The sequence below is a fragment of the Equus quagga genome, chromosome 2 (genome assembly GCF_021613505.1).
Source record: "Equus quagga isolate Etosha38 chromosome 2, UCLA_HA_Equagga_1.0, whole genome shotgun sequence".
NCBI lineage: Eukaryota > Metazoa > Chordata > Mammalia > Perissodactyla > Equidae > Equus > Equus quagga.
Genome location: NC_060268.1, coordinates 41,507,325 through 41,523,393, shown reverse-complemented (window position 1 = coordinate 41,523,393; position 16,069 = coordinate 41,507,325). Strand labels below are relative to the sequence as shown.

Genomic DNA, 16,069 nt, shown 5'->3' with positions numbered 1-16,069 from the left:
ATTCATCTTTTTCCCTAAACCAGTTCCTTCTCTTGACTTGCCTGTTTCTATTTATTGCACTACCAATATCTCAGTTTTAAAATCTGAGTTGTCTTTGGGTGTTTAATTCTCTTCCTTCCTCATCATCTAATGAATTGCAAAGTCTCGTTAATAATAATAGAAATAATAATAATTGCTAATCCTCTTCTGCCTCCAAAATCTTCTCTGCTCTCTATAGCCTACCAAAATAACCTTTGTGGTTTTTTTTAAAAGGGCCCCAGAATTCAGAATTCTCTACAACATGTTGCAAACTCACATTTCTTGTCTTATTTTCCATGGTTCTGTTATACAGTGAAAATTTTGAATTTACTATTCATTTACATATAATGATTTATTTAACTTCCATTAACCAAAAGATAACAAAATATTTTTTTAAAGATTATTCTATTTTTTGTACTAAGCTGAGTGAGCAATTCTGTGGAAGTGAAGAGAAAAAATTGTTTATTCTCTACCTTCTCCATATATGCCTAGAAGATCAAATTCAGAAAAATAAACCCATCAGGGAATACGCAAGTACAAAAATTATTGTGTTGTAAGCCAATCACGCTGTCTTGAAAACTTTAGAATTAGATACATTCTGTATAAAATAAAACTCGTGGGAGAACCTGGCCAACTGAGGCTAATGTAAGAGAAGTGTTGCTTACCAGAGCTGGTTTTTCATCCTGGTGAATGCAATATCTTTTGGAAATGGATGCCATTTAGGAATTTTATTCATTGTGTTTTTAAAATATATTTAAAGGAGATTAGTGGTTGCCAGGACTTGGGTAAAGGGGAAATGAGGAGTGATTGCTAATGGATATGGAATTTCTTTCTGTGGTGATGAAACTGCTCTAGAATTAGATAGTGGTGATGGTTGTATAACTTTGTGACCGTGCTAAAAACCACTGAACTGTACAGTTTGGAAGGGGGAATTTTATGGTATGAAAATATGTATTTAATGTTATTGATTGTTATTTGGCTGTTAATTCATCTTGCCAATTGAGGTTTTGCCAATTACCCTGACTTTCAAGAATATAGCTTCTGCTATAAAACAAGGGATTATTTTCACCATATTAGCTCATATTTACTGAGCATTCACTGTGCAAAATGCTTTACATACATTATTTCATTTAATCCTCATAACAACCCTTTAAGATAGGTATTATTATGCCATTTTCAAGGAAATTGAAGCTTAGAGAGGTTCAATTAGCTGCCAAGGTCACATAGTAATTAACTGGTAGAGCCTGGATTTCAACTATTTATCTGACCCCAAGCCCATTATCCTAATAATTGAGTTAGCAGAGAACCAGTCAATGTTTTGTGCAATTGAATTTATTAAATGGATCAAATTTGTGAGGCAAAATAGCTGGAACAACTTCCCACTGTCCAGAGGGAGGAATAGAATTGGAAACCAAAGTAGATTCTGAAATTTCTCTACCTAGAAATCTTAGGAAATCACACCCACTGCCAGCCCCTTAAGGAAAATCTAACCTTAAGGCAGAGAGAGAGAAAATTCAAGTCAAGGATTGATAATTCATCCTTACAAAGCATCTGGCTGGCAGGAGTCACTTTCTAAGCAAGCACATCAACCTCCTTCCACTTATCTCGCACATTCTCACAGAGCAGAGAAAAGGCAAGGAGTAGAGCAGTGAAGTCCTTGGAAACTTGCAAAAGAAATAATTTTTCCCTGAGAAATTTTGGATTGCAAATTTTTAAAATCATGGTTAATAAAATATTTACAGGGATCTGTTGCTTTTTAAGGGCATTTGTTGCATATTTAAGAGCATTTGTTGCTTTTTAGCTTCTGTTCCTTCAAAGTAGTTTTTTAAAACTCTGATGGGCAGATTTTCTGAAGAATTAACCTTAAGAGCAGAGAAATACAATTCATCTCTAGAGGACAAACCATCTGGCACAGCCGGCTCAAATGCAAGAGCAAGATATGGCCATGCTTCATGCGCCCTGCCATTTTCACATAAGAAGGAAGGATTATGAACTTGTTGACTTTTCAGAGTTTCTCAGAGTTGAAAGAGACCTTAAGTCATTTAATTCACTCATTTCCAGCCTCTGCCTGAACATTTGAAATAATAGAATGCTCACTATTACACAAACTATTTTTTATACTGTTATGGAAAAGTGTCTATTTTTACTGACTTCACCTTAATAAGAGTGTAGTAAGACTGGGCTATAGTGTTTATTTTTTCCTCTAGAAATTATAAACAAAATACTTAAAACTCTGTTTGTTTCAACAGTTAAGGACAGAGAAGAGTAAGAGCAAATCTAAAGATCCATAATCAAGAAATTTAGAACCTGATCTTCATGATTAATATATGTTTACTTAAATTAAACTTGTAAGAAGTGGAAACAGATGGAAATGATAATTCAGAACACAAGGACTCATGGGCCAAAATTTCTTCTTGATGAATTTTAGTGAGTTTTTTTCAGCTTTCTTATAGTAAATATTTTCTTTTGTCTATGAAGAAAACACTTAGTTCAGAAGAATATAACTTCCTTTAGTTTAGCTCTGAAGAGATCTTACAAGAATTCAGTTAAAAATATTTAACTCCTGGGGCCAGCCTAGTGGTGCAGTGGTTAATTTCACACGCTCTGCTTTGGCCTGGGGTTTGCCAGTTCGGATCCTGGGTGTGGACCTACGCACTGCTTCTCAAGCCATGCTGTGGCAGGCATCCCACATATAGAGTAGAGGAAGATAGCCATGAATGTTAGCTTAGGGCCAATCTTCCTCAGCAAAAAAAAGAGAGGAGAATTGGCAGCAGATGTTAGCTCAGGGCTAATCTTCCTCAAAAAAAAAGAAAACATTTAACTCTGTGAGAATCAACTCCACTTTAAATACAAATTATCAAATGTGAGAGTATAATGAGCAAACCAAGTTATATATAATAAATGTTTTCAATCTAAAAGAAAGTGATTACATTAATAAGGAAAGTAAATTTTTGTGTAGCATTTAGTTTAATTTCTCTCAAAAGTTTATCGTGAGTTTCATTACTTTCCTACCAACCTCTCTTATCTAATATTCTCAGTTGTTCCAAGGCCTGGAGAGATTATAGAAGCTATAAGCTGTCACAAGTTAAATATTTCCCTGAATTTCCTTTCATCCTCTAAAATCCTTACCCTTTTCTATGATTGGGCTTTCTATATTATGCCTAGAAAAATCAGCTGACTTAGAAAAGGGAAACTCACCTCCATTAAGCTCTATCATCAGGCCACCAGGGGGCAGAGGCAGGCACTTGAACCAGAGCTCAACAGGCCCAGGATGGCTGCAGACCAGCAGTCTAAGACCTTGTTGTTTGCTAAGAATGGGCTCAGAGCATGACAGAAGGAGGAAAAGTTCAGAAGCTGGGGAGAAGGGGCAAGGCCAGTGTGAGGTCTGGTAGATTCCGTGACAGTTTGTCAGTTGCTTTGATCATCATTAGCTTAAGAGAAAGAGAAACACTGACTGGAATGGCCTACCTGCCCACCCTTGTTTGTGGGTATAGAGGGAGGCACCTCATTTAGGATTGAGGTGGCAGTCTAATCTTAAGGTTCACATATTCCAGTTTCTGAACTAGGGTGCTTACAAAAGAGGAAATAAACATCATGAGCAGCCTATAAGCCTAATGCATGAGAAATCACCACCTCATCTCTGCTCGTGATCCCATCACAGCATTGAGACACCAGCTAAGTGTCTTTCACAGAGAACAATTCCACCTCTCAGAGCTCACATTCCACTGAAATGGCCCCGACTCTATCTCTGAGAAAGTAACAAATGCCTGGAAAACTCCAGGCCTTAAGGATGCAAGATCAGGAAAGCCTCATTTCAAACAGCTTTCTTCAGCAGTTTTAGCTTTAGCTCACAGAGATACATACCTAGACTGTGCTCCTGAGTGACCTATAAATAGCCATCACAGAACCAAACAGCTTTTCTTACAGTAATTTCTCTAACTCAGTATATTTTCTTGAATGTCTAGCTCCTGCCTAGCTGTCCAGCCTTAATGCCCACAACTCTTCCTTGGGTGTTTGGGATTACCCAAATATGCCATGCTTCTGTGGCTTTGCCCATGTTGTACCTTTGCGGGGATCCTCGCTCCCTAAACCCCAATCATTATCTCTTCAGTAAACTCTTCCATAACCATGCCCCCAAGCTTTACCCTCCCTCCCCCATCCTTTGTAGAAAATATTTTGCCAGCAGAGTTTCTCAACCTCAGCCCTACTGACATTTTGGGCTAGCAAGTCTTTGTTGTGGGGACTGTCCTGTGAATTTTAGGATGCTTAACAGCTTCTCTGGCCTCTGCTCACTAGATGCACACTAGATGTAGCATCCCACTGTTTGTGACAATCAAAAATGTCTGCAGACATTGCCAAATATATGCTGAGGGCATAGGGGTGGGACGCACTCCCAGTTAATAACCACAGATTTATACATTTCTATTAGCACCCCAGATCTTTGTACATGCCTGTACATGATTATTTTAATTATTTGATTGCATGTCTGCCCTTTCACTAAATTGCGAACAACTGCTAGGTAGTGCTGTGTCTTTCTCACCTTGACAGTACATGGCATTCATTGAGTCAAATTCCTTGTCAGATAAATGGCTATGAAATGCTGATGATCACCTAGAAACTATGTCCCTAAGTAAAAAACTTATCTTGAATATTTTTGTTGCTGGCTACAATGTTTAACAACATTTAGTAAAGACAATTGTACTAAATCCTCGAGTCAGCACATTCTCAAGCCTTCAGTCCAGTGGTGAGAATCCTGGCCTAAAAGACAGAAGCTTTGTCTCCACCACAGCACTGAGTAACCCTGGCTAAGACCTTTAACTTCTCTGGGCCTCAGTTCCTCCATCTGTAAAATGTGAATTCCTAAGACTCCCCTTCCACCTCTAAAGTTTGTGATTCCAAAACCTCTATGGCAAGAGGTCCCAAATTTCACGAAGGGGCAGTTCAGGTTTTTAGTGTACTCTTTAAAAACAAAGTTGGAGGGAAGCAGTGGACAGTGGTGTCTAAGAAACTACACATACCTAGTTTTACCATATAATTGGTAGGGAAAAAAAGCAAAAACAAAGTCATAAACCAAAGTTACTTTTCTTTTCCAAGCCTCAATTTTATCATATATAAAATAGAGACAATAATATTTATCTCATTAGGGGGCCGGCCCGGTGGCACAGTGGTTGGGTGCACATGGTCCGCTTTGGTAGCCTTGGGTTCACCGGTTCAGATCCTGGGTGCGGACATGGCACCACTTGGCAAGCCATGCTATGGCAGGCGTCCCACATATAGGATGGAGGAGGATGGGCATGGATGTTGGCTCGGGGCCAGTCTTCCTCAGCAAAAAAAAAAAAAGAGGAGTATTGGCAGCAGATGTTAGCTCAGGGCTAATCTTCCTCAAAAAAAAAAGGGGGGGTGGCAATGTTTTAAAAAATTTAAAAATATATTTACCTCATAAGATTGTTGTGAGGATTAAATGGATGATGTATGTAAAATGCTTAACAGTACCTGGCACATAGGGAGCACCCAATAAACGGTAATAGCTGTTATCATTGTTATTGCACTAACACTGCTATAGTAAATAGTTTACAAAACTTCTGCTTCCTCAAATTAACTTTCTATCTTGAACTATAACAAGAGAAATAAGTAGTTATTAATCTTTAAGGACTCCAATGGAGCTGAATATAAATTAAAAGTTCAATTTCCCATCTTCCAGACTCTAAGGAAGTTACTGAGAAGTCAGAGTTATTTACTCTTTTATGCTTCGGCAGCACCCAGCAGATATTTGTCATAGCTTTTATTGCACTGCATTATTTTTTTCATTGTATTATTCCTATTTCTTTTCACATCTCTTTCCCACTAGCTGTGAGCTTCTTGGAGAAAAGGACTGTCTTGTTCATCTTTTGAACTACACAGGCCTACCACACTAGCAAAATTTAGTAAGTACCAAGTAAATGAGCAAATGAGTGGGTGAATTAAGGAGTGGCCCGTGCCCAGCAATGCACTGCACTTTCTCTCCTCTGGTTGGAGAATAGAGCAGTTGCTGTTTCTGTGGCTTGGGCTGGTTCGGAGGAAAGGAAGAGAAGTTCTTCCTCTAAAGGCTCTCTTCTTGGCAGAGAAGCCAAGTGGTGTGGGTAACTGACTGCCTCTGTCCTGTCACACCACACCGGCAGCCCCTCTGCTCTCCCTTTAGAGAGTCAGTGATGTGGGCAGAGCCACACCTGGGGTCACGTGCCTTCTTCATGCCACTCCACAGGAGAAGAGAGTATGCCCCATAGAATCTTTTTGCCTGCTGAAAGCTAAGGGGGCTGCTACGCTGATTATTATCCCCCATACAGTTAGGGGTATTATGTTAGAGCTGTCTGTAAATAGTCCCTGGATAGTGAAACAAAAAGCTTTTGTCAAAGTCAGAAACCCACCTGCATAATGCCATGAAACTGGAGATGAAAGAAGAAGAAAACAACATGTTTTGCTTTCAAAATACTACATATTAACAGTGTGTAAAACTGTTATAAGTGAGGCTGGCAGAGGAGCCTGCTGTCCCACCCAGGAATACCTTGTTTAGAACTACCCAGTAGGTCCCTCCTGCCTGCTAGCCTCAGATCCCAGCCCAGCCAGAGGTTACTGGAGGAGTCCAGGATGGTAGGGCGCTAGGATAGCAGGGCTTACAGATAAAGGCCTGTGCCTTCCTGAGGCTCTCACTGGTCCTAAGTATCTGTGAGGCTGTCCTGAAAGCCCAAGGAAGCCAGTAAGTAAGACGCCTTGGGAGTGCGTGTGCATTTGTGCAAGCGCTGCTGCTGCTCCCTGCTCTCACTGCAGGGAAACTACTGTCTCGGAGACCACGCTGTGCAGAGGTCTCACAGAAGGTGCCACCAATGAGAGCTTTAATAACATTCCCTGACCATCCCAGTATGCAGATTTTAATATCAAATCCGTAGGACCTAATTGATGTGGCTAAGGAAAGGACCTAAAAGTTTATCCCTCATAACAATTTTAGGTCGTTGGAGAGTAACTTCTTTCTCTTGGCAGGTGCACTTGACATTTGCATGAGGAATGAATTCAGTGTAGACCAGACAAGAGAAAGACCCATCCTTGCTCAAAGGTGGATCTGACTCCTTCACTCTGTCTCTCTTAACCCCTATCTTGAACAGCTTAGTTTCAATCTGTGGTTGATGAAATCCAGACATTACAGCTAAATAAATTTGGCTCTCATTCTCTGCTGTAACTTCAGAGAACATCAGGAAACGACAAGTGAAAACTGCCAGATTATCTCACTGTGGGGCTAACTTGGTCTGAAACTAGATCAGGCATCAAGGGGATAAATTTGATTGTCCACCTCTCCTAATCCCATTTTTACTCTGGCCAAATGAGCCTCCACCTTTCCAAAAAGGTACCCGACAGCTAAATCCAAATTGCCACAGTTGTCCCCCTGGACTCCTGTCATTGCCACCTCAGAACAACGATCTCCCAGGAGCTGCCACAGCTTAAAAGGCTTGCACAGCTCTGCTGGCTGTGCTGAAATGAAACGATTAGACCTCTGAGGGCAGGAGAGGACCAGTGCAGGAGCAAATTTCTCAGACCAAGGATGTTTCATCCTTTTTCTTATACATTTCATAAAATTCACTTCTATTTTAAGAGGAAAATCAACACCAGGATCTTTCCTTCCTAATTCCACCTCCATATCCCACCCCCCACCCCCAAATTTCAAACAGGATCTTTAGCCTTCCCTGAAAGCATCCTGAATCCTTAAGAATCTTTCTCTGAAGGTACTCCTCCAGAGCCTTTAATGGCTCCTTAGCACCTGTAGAATAAAGTCTAAACTCCATAACACAGCACACAATGCTGTACTCACGGTGTGGCCTCAATCTTCTTTTCTAGCTTTAGTTCTCACTTCTTTCCATAGCCCTGCACAGCAGTCGGTCAAATTATTCACGTTCACGTGCCCTGTGGCAACTCTCTTTTGTTCTTACATCCTGTTGGGTTCCTGCTCTTGCCTAGGTATATGCCCTGACTGCCTGTGATGTGTGAAGTGCCTCGTACTGTGCCTGAAACATAGCTATCGCTTAATAAATAGCAGATGTCATTATTAATGCCTTCTTGCTTCAATTGTTAAGACAGATAAGTCATGCTCCCACTAAACAAATCCTTGAACCCTGCCTAGTGCTTATACTCCAAATTCCTGTCAAGTTTTCCTCCCTGATGAGCTGGGCTAGACAATGAAGTAAAAGTTAGTGTCCCCAAACATATCTATGGTGATAGTAATCCAAACAGTGGTTGCCTGTGGGGGATAGGGATTGACTAGAACGGGACATAAGGGAACTTTCTGGAATGATAGAATTGTTCTATATTTTTTTTTTAAAAGATTTTATTATTTCCTTTTTCTCCCCAAAGCCCCCCGGTACATAGTTGTATATTCTTCCTTGTGGGTTCTTCTAGTTGTGGTATGTGGGACGCTGCCTCAGCGTGGTCTGATGAGCAGTGCCGTGTCCGCGCCCAGGATTCGAACCAACAAAACACTGGGCTGCGGGCAGCGGAGCGCGCGAACTTAACCACTCGGCCACCGGGCCAGCCCCAGAATTGTTCTATATTTTAATTGGGGTGTGGGTCACATGCAAGTATATATTTGCCCAAACTCATCTCATTATACACTTAAGATCAGTGCATTTTGCTGTCTGTAAAATTTATCTATTTTTTTTAAAAGTCACAATCCTCTCTATTTTTTTCCCCTAAAACAGAGATCAAAACCTCAAATGTCAAAAAAAAAACCCTCAAATGTCCACATGAGCTTGGCAGGTAAGGTCAATATGCAGTGGACTGGGTAGAATACGATAGGGAGTGTTGCAGGCTGCTGGTGAACTGGAGAGAGTATGCTCTTTATCCTGATCACACAGACAAGACATGCAGTAGCTGAATCTGTATTTAATAGGCACTTCAGGTGTTCTGATCGTTAGCCAAGTGTGTAATACACTGTGCTATGTCACAGAGAAATTAATAGTCTCCAAAGTGGGATGCACAAGATGATCTATTGAAATGTAGAAAGACAATATTTAGAAATTTTTTTTTCATTTTCATGTTCTTTTTTCTCATTTCATTTTGGAACATACAAAAGAACCCACAGAAGGGAGTATACCACATTTATCTTGTATATCCTGTGCCAAGTCAAGCAATTTAGGTCTGTGGTATGAGACATTCCAGAGAATGCAGTGTGGAGACAGACATAACGTGGGGATGGGCACCGTTCCATTGGCACAGCTGAGCCTCCATGGAAGACAGCAACACTGCTACAACCATTGTAAGTAAGGGACAAGTTTTACTCATTTCATTCAGAGGGAAAGGGAGAAAGCACCATAGAAATCTCGTCCTCTCCGATTCTAACATGCAGGCTGAACTGTGAATGCTATGTGATTCTCTACAAAAGAAAAAAGAGCTAGTGTGTGTGTGTGGGAGGGTGGTGAGGAGGTCTTCTCAAGGCCGGTGACTCAGCCAGGCTGCTTGAGCAGCTGGGATGGCAATGCAGTGATGTGTCTGTTCACAGAGAAGCATGCCAACTTGTGGATTAACTACCAGTGTGCTGGAAGGCAGGCACACCTGTAAAGCCAGGGTGAAGGCAGCCCCCTCTGGCCTGACAGGTCAGAAAGTACAGAACCACAACTCTAGATTCCAGTGTGCCTAGGCAACTCCTTGGGCTGGCCTCAAAGTCCACTAGGAGTCCCAGCAGGACATGGCACCTGCCCATATACCCACCTCCACCCTGCTGGTTGGTAGAGGTGGTCAGAAAGGACTGACTTCCTTCTACTCCAGTGGAATAAGGAAATCCAGAGAAACCCAGAGACAGCACCCTTCCTGGTCCATTAACTAAAATAAAGATTCCATTGCTCTCAACAAGACCCAGAATAATAGTTGCTTAAACAAGAATGCAGTTTATTTATCTCTCAAGTAACAGTCCAAACTTGCATGGTGGCTCTGGTTTGCAAACTTGTCAGTCTCCCAGCTTCCTTCCATGTACCCCATCTAGGATGTTGCCCTTATTTGTTTACATGATCCAAAATGCCCACATGTGGCCAATTAAAAATTGATTACTATGAAAAAGAAAGGAAAAATTGCTTTGAGGATAACCACCAGTCTCTGGCACACTGACAACCAAAGTCCAGCCCTGCAGCATGAAAGCAAAGGCATCAAAAAAGCAGTCTAATCGTGTGTGAGAAGTGAAAGCATTTTTAATATACTCCAGAGAGCAATTTTTTAAATCAGGCTTTCTGAGCTCAGCGCATTGGATGCCAGCAATCCATAGTTTCTCCACAAGGACATGGGAAAGTCCAGCTGGGGGTTCTGTCTGTCCTGAGCAACACAGTACATACACATCATAAATAAATACGATGGTACTGACGGCAGCCAATTTTTTTCAAACAAACTGGGCAAGTTTTAGTATATTTAAGGGAAGTACAGAGGCACTGACTACAGAAGATGTGGCCACAGTCTGTAGAGTAGATGTGCCGTCTACTCAATTCAATCTCCGAGTACCCATCCATACAAATTCGACACTGGATATAACCAGGTAGTGTGCAACTTAAAGTTTCTTCTTCCAGGGCATTATGGTAGGCACTGTGGGTCACATATACATCTCTGTCCCTCATCAATTCCTTATCACTGCTCACCACACAGCTGCCAGTTTGGCCTTGGAGTGACCTTGTGTTTCCCCTTGGCCGCCTCCTTTCTTCAGTAATCACAACACAGTCCTGGTGAGTTAGGTCAATCACTGCAGGTTCTAGAGACTCACAGGTGAGGTCAACTACTTCATCACTTTCCCCAAGTTCTATCAGTTCTGCTTCCAAGACTGTCTGAGGAGTTGGGCCTCTTTCTCCAGCTGTATGGAATTCTCGGGCTTGTCTGGAATTCACCATGCTACCATAGCCCATTCTTGTATTCATTGTGCTTTTTGGATCCAGCCTTCAGAGAAACAAGTGACCCATGCCAGAGTTTACAGTGAGTGTCAAAGTCCTCAGTGTCTCACAGCTGTGGGTCAGTCACTCTCTGATATGATTCTTACATAAGAATGTAGAGCCCAACTTCTCCCGTATATTGAACTCTGATTCTGATTCCAGTCCTGTCTCCACCTCCACAACTCCTACACTCCCCCGGGGTTGGGGAGTGAGACTTCTGGGAGCCACTTATGAGACAGCTCAATCTGAATTTCTAACTGAAAAAAAAAATGAGAGAAAAATTAAGCTTTAGTAATATTTAAAATAAGCTTGATAGTAATATAAAGTGTATAGATATATAGAGAAAAATGTGTACTCAGAATTTTTGATAGTTATGCATTTAATCAAAATTTAAACTTTGTGTCCCTCCTCATTTCATGTCCTGGTGGTAGTGAGGGGAAGGACAAACCCAAGGGGCACTGACATGAAGAGAAGCACAGTCACTAAACACTGAGAAAGGGTGTATGAGAGCCAGATTCATCCAAGATCCATTATGAGGATCTCAAGGAAACACTTATTTTTTACAAAGTGAAAATGGAGAGACCAAAAAGCTCTTTGCACATTTGAGTTTCTTATAGCAAATAAGAAATGAATCAGTCTACACAGAGGTTCATCTTGCCCAAGATTCCCTTTCTCATAGAGGCAGCAAGTGAAGTTTTGAGAGTTTTATCCCAGACTCTGTGCTAGGAAAGAGGGGCTAGAGTTCAAGCCCTCGCCATAGAGAGACTTGGTTTGAGTCTAGACTCTATGACTTTTGGGCATGTGGCCTAGACAAACTTCTCAAAACCTCAGCATATTAACCCTTTTAAAAATTTATTCTGGGGGCCGGCCCAGTGGCCGAGTGGGTAAGTTCATGCGCTCTGCTTAGGCAGCCCAGGGTTTTGCCAGTTAGGATCCTGGGCACGGACATGGTACCACTCGACAGGCCATGCTGAGGTGGCATCCCACATGCCACAACTAGAGGGACCCACAACTAAAAAACTGTATATATACAACTATGTACCGGGGGGCTTTGGGGAGGAAAAGGAAAAATAAAATCTTAAAAAAAAAAATTATTCTGTATGGAGCCAGCCCTGTGGCGGAGTGGTTAAGTTCGCCCACTCCGCTTCAGTCACCCTGGGTTTCGCCGGTTTGGATCCTGGGCACGGACATGGCACAGCTCCTCAAGCCACCTTGAGGCAGCGTCCCACATGCCACAACTAGAAGGACCCACAACTAAAATATACAACTATGTACTGAGGCGATCTGGGGAGAAAAAGCAGAAAAAAAAGAAAAGATTGGCAACAGTTGTTAGCTCAGGTGCCAATCTTTCAAAAAAAACAATTATTCTGTAATTTAAATATATTTAAAATAATTTTTAAATCATTGGTCATCATTAGGGAACTGCAAATCAAAGCCATAATGAGATACCATTTCATACCCACTAGGATGGCTATAATAGAAAGACAGATAATAACAAGTGTTGGTGAAAATGTAGAATGTTGGGACTCTCATACACTGCTGGTGGGAATATAAAATGGTGTGGCAGCTCTGGAAACCAGTCTGGCAGTTCTTCAAAAGGCTAAACATATAGTTACCATATAACCCAGCAATTCCACTTTTGGTATATACCCAAAAGAACTGAAAATTTATGTCCACAACCGAAAATTTGTACATGAATGTTGATAACAGTATTATTCATAACAGCCAAAAAGTGGAAACAACCCAAATGCTCATTAACTGACGAATGGATAAACAAAACGTGGTATAATCCATACAGTGGAATATTCCACAATAAACAGGAATAAAGTGCTGATAGTTGCTATAATTTGGATGATCTTTGAAAACATCATTTTAAGTGACAGAAGCCAATCACAAAACACCACATACTGTATGGTTCCATTTATATGAAATATCAAGAATAGGCAAATCCATAGAGACAGAAAGATTAGTGGTTCTTTAGGGCTGGAGGATGGGGAGAAATGAGGAGTGACTGCTACTGGGTGCAGGGCTTCTTTTAGGGGTGATGAAAATGTTCGAAAATTGAAGTGATGGTTGCACAACTCTGTGAATACACTAAAATCTACTGAATTGTATACTTTAAACAGATGAATTGTATGGTTTATAAGTTATATTTCAATAAAGCATTCACAAAAACAAATGCATAAGCTGCCATAGAAATGTTACACAAAGCAGTATGAGACCATCTAGATTTAGACACAGCCCTAGAACCTGGTGGGGAAAGGTGGAACCCTAGAGGGAAATGGGAGGAATCATGGAAGGGCGTGGTGCTCAGCGCTCCGCCAGATGCTCAGACCTACTTGCCGAAGTAATACTTGTCTTGGACCCCACAGACACACCTGCCTCTCACTGGATTACTCCCCGCAAGTATTTGCCTTTCGTGACGGGCCTGCCCCTCCTTCGCTCTGCGGCTAGGGAAAGAGAACCCTGGGGACGAAACAGGGCAGCCCCAGAAAGCAGTGCCCACCACCCCCGACCCCAACTCATCAATGACCTAGATATTTTGTCCCCTCGAGCTTAGTCCTGCCGGGGTAGCTATCCAGCGAGAAGAGACCAGGAAGCGTGCGTTCCAGCGGCGCGCCACTTTCCGGCCTCTCCTCTGCCGTCCGGTCTGGACGGAGTCTAAGCGAGCCGAACCCGAATGCCTGGCTACACTGGGCCGGGCAGGAGGAACCAGGAGCTGCAGGGCCAGGGAGAGCCTGTGGATAGAGAGGGAGAAGCAGAAGGAGGGGGCGGCGCGGGAGAGGGTACTCAACCGTGAACACGCCCAGGTTGGCGGCGGCGCCCAGCGAAGAACAGAGCCAAGGTCACCAAGCGGGAGTCGCGGCGCGTCTTCCCACCGACCCCACGGTGGAGAGCCCTGGGGTTTTCCCCTCCTTTTAACCCGCTATTTTAGTTTCTCAACTGCCCAATCAAAACGCGAGCCCGTGGTGGCAGGTCACTAGTCTCTGGGCAGAAAGCGCTGTTCCAGGTTAGAAAAGGGGATTTCCCGTCCTAAGTTTCGTTTTTCTCCAGTCTCATGTTTTCCGAGAAAGGGGAAGGGCCAGTTGTGGATTCTGGGTTTTTTTTTTTTTCCTCCCCTGGTCATTAGATCAGCAACTCCTCACTCTCTAAAAAAGTGGTTCTCAAAGAAGGCAATATGCCTCTAGAAATTTTGGAAATTAATAGGGCTATTTTTGGTTGTTCCAATGATGGAGTCACTACAGGTATTTAGGAGCTGAGGGCCAGGGGCCCCTGCCTACACACAGAGACTCTCTCTGTCTCTCTCTCTCTCTGCCTGCCTCTCTCTCCCCCCCCCCCCCCCCCCCCATGTATGAAAAACCTGCTTATTATCTGGGCTTTACAATCACATGTAAAAACGTGTTCTATTTTTCAATTAATTTATTCCTTGAATACTTATTGGCCATTTACTATAACAGGCCCAGATACACTGAATTTTCCAGGAATGCAACTACCAGGTGACTCAAAGGAAGTTGTATTTTTGGTTTGTTTTTTGTTTGTTTTTGGAATTTTACCTAGAGATTTTCACCGTTTAAGAGAATCACACCACAGCTGGCAATACCATATCTGAATCTGAACCATCAATAGAGCACAACTCTCAATCTTCAATGTCATGGTTCCCGAAGATCCTAGGTCAGGTGCAAGCATGTGGCACTTCTTTACCCCAACCAGTACAGGCAGGCTAGAGCATTCACATACTAAATTGCTTAGCTTTCATGATCAAATTAGTAAAAGGGGCACCAAAAGTAGAAGTTGTTATAATGAGGTGTTGGGGAAAAAAGGCTCTGGGGAGGTGTTGGATCTGTTTGGAGTTGAAACCTCTAATCCACACTGGGGTCCTGGGCACCGTGCCCACCTCAATCTACCAAGCCTGAGCTTGAATACTGACTCCCTATCCTACAAATCTAGCAGACACAGCTTCAGTACACAAGCGACCTGCTTACTGTGCCATCACTAGTTGGTGGCTGAGAACTCTTCATTTTACAGGTAAGGAAACTGACGCTGGGAAAGCTTAAGAGATTTGAAAGATGATAACCTGTGACAGAGGTGGGACTAGAAGCTCCTGAAAATGCAATTAGACTGAATTCTCTGAGGAAATCCTGAGACTGTCAGGAGAGAGCTCTGCTTGCAGGCTCACCTTTGGAGGAACTATCCAGAGTGAATGAGAACTGTCTTTGACCCACAGCCCTTTAGGAAAAGGAATTCTTCCATAGTTTCTTTTTTTCACCAGCTCAGTACCAAGAAGTTTTCCCTTGTATCTCCTTGCTGTGGTTGTAAGTAGTTTTATTTGTTCTTGTGAGCTGTGAAAATAAATAACCACTGGAAGTAAAAGCAGTCGCCTGGAGCTTTACGTTTTACAGAGTTGTTCTTGTCACCATCGCCTCCTCAGAACGACCCTCGAACAGTGCCTGGTGCAGAGGAGACACTCCATATTTATTGAACGAATGATTGAGTGAGTAAATGAAATAACCTTATGATGTAGGAATAATTATCCCATTTTATGGATATGGTGAGTCAAGCCAGTAATATGACTTTTCCAGTTTCTTTTGTGGAATTAGGATTCAAATTCAGATCTGAGTGCAGTGGCATTCACACTTTAATGCTAGCCCCTGAGAAACTTTGAACCTTTAACGGAAGTTTGAGATAGCATATGTTGTGGACCCAGCAGAGGAAGTTAACAGGAAACTCGCAGTAGCAGACTCACGCCCCACCCAGACTTTACAAGCCCATCCCCAGCTTTTTCATATTTTGCTTCTAAACAGCTACCACCTGCATATTACTCCTAGACCTGGAGATTACTCTCAGGCACTGGAGAGAGCTGGACATACCTTGGAGTTTAATGTTTCACCCCACTTTACACTCCTGGGCAGCCTGTAGCCAAAGACTGGCTGATGTGGAGTACCAAAGCCCAGCTCCTTTGCTACGAGGCAGGACCGACTGTGAGGCATGTTCCTTTGTTCTAGAGCTCCCATGGGAATAGGCAGAGTGCGGGACATAGGAAACCACACACCCACTTGGTTTCTTCCCATTCTCTATCCTTCATCCCCCACTCTTTCTTAATAAGTCACTTGGAAATCCTTGGCTCA

General features: G+C 42.5%; 1 protein-coding gene across 3 annotated transcripts in view; it reads right to left on the bottom strand.

Annotated features, from left to right (window-relative positions):
- TRIM69 (tripartite motif containing 69) overlaps nucleotides 1–13,876 on the bottom strand; it is a 49,042-nt gene extending 35,166 nt beyond the window's left edge. For all 3 annotated transcript variants that reach the window (XM_046655496.1, XM_046655497.1, XM_046655500.1), the window contains exon 1: nucleotides 13,739–13,876. The gene's annotated coding sequence lies outside the window, so the exon portion shown is untranslated. The remainder of the gene's footprint in view (nucleotides 1–13,738) is intronic.
- Nucleotides 13,877–16,069: the final 2,193 nt, after the last annotated feature.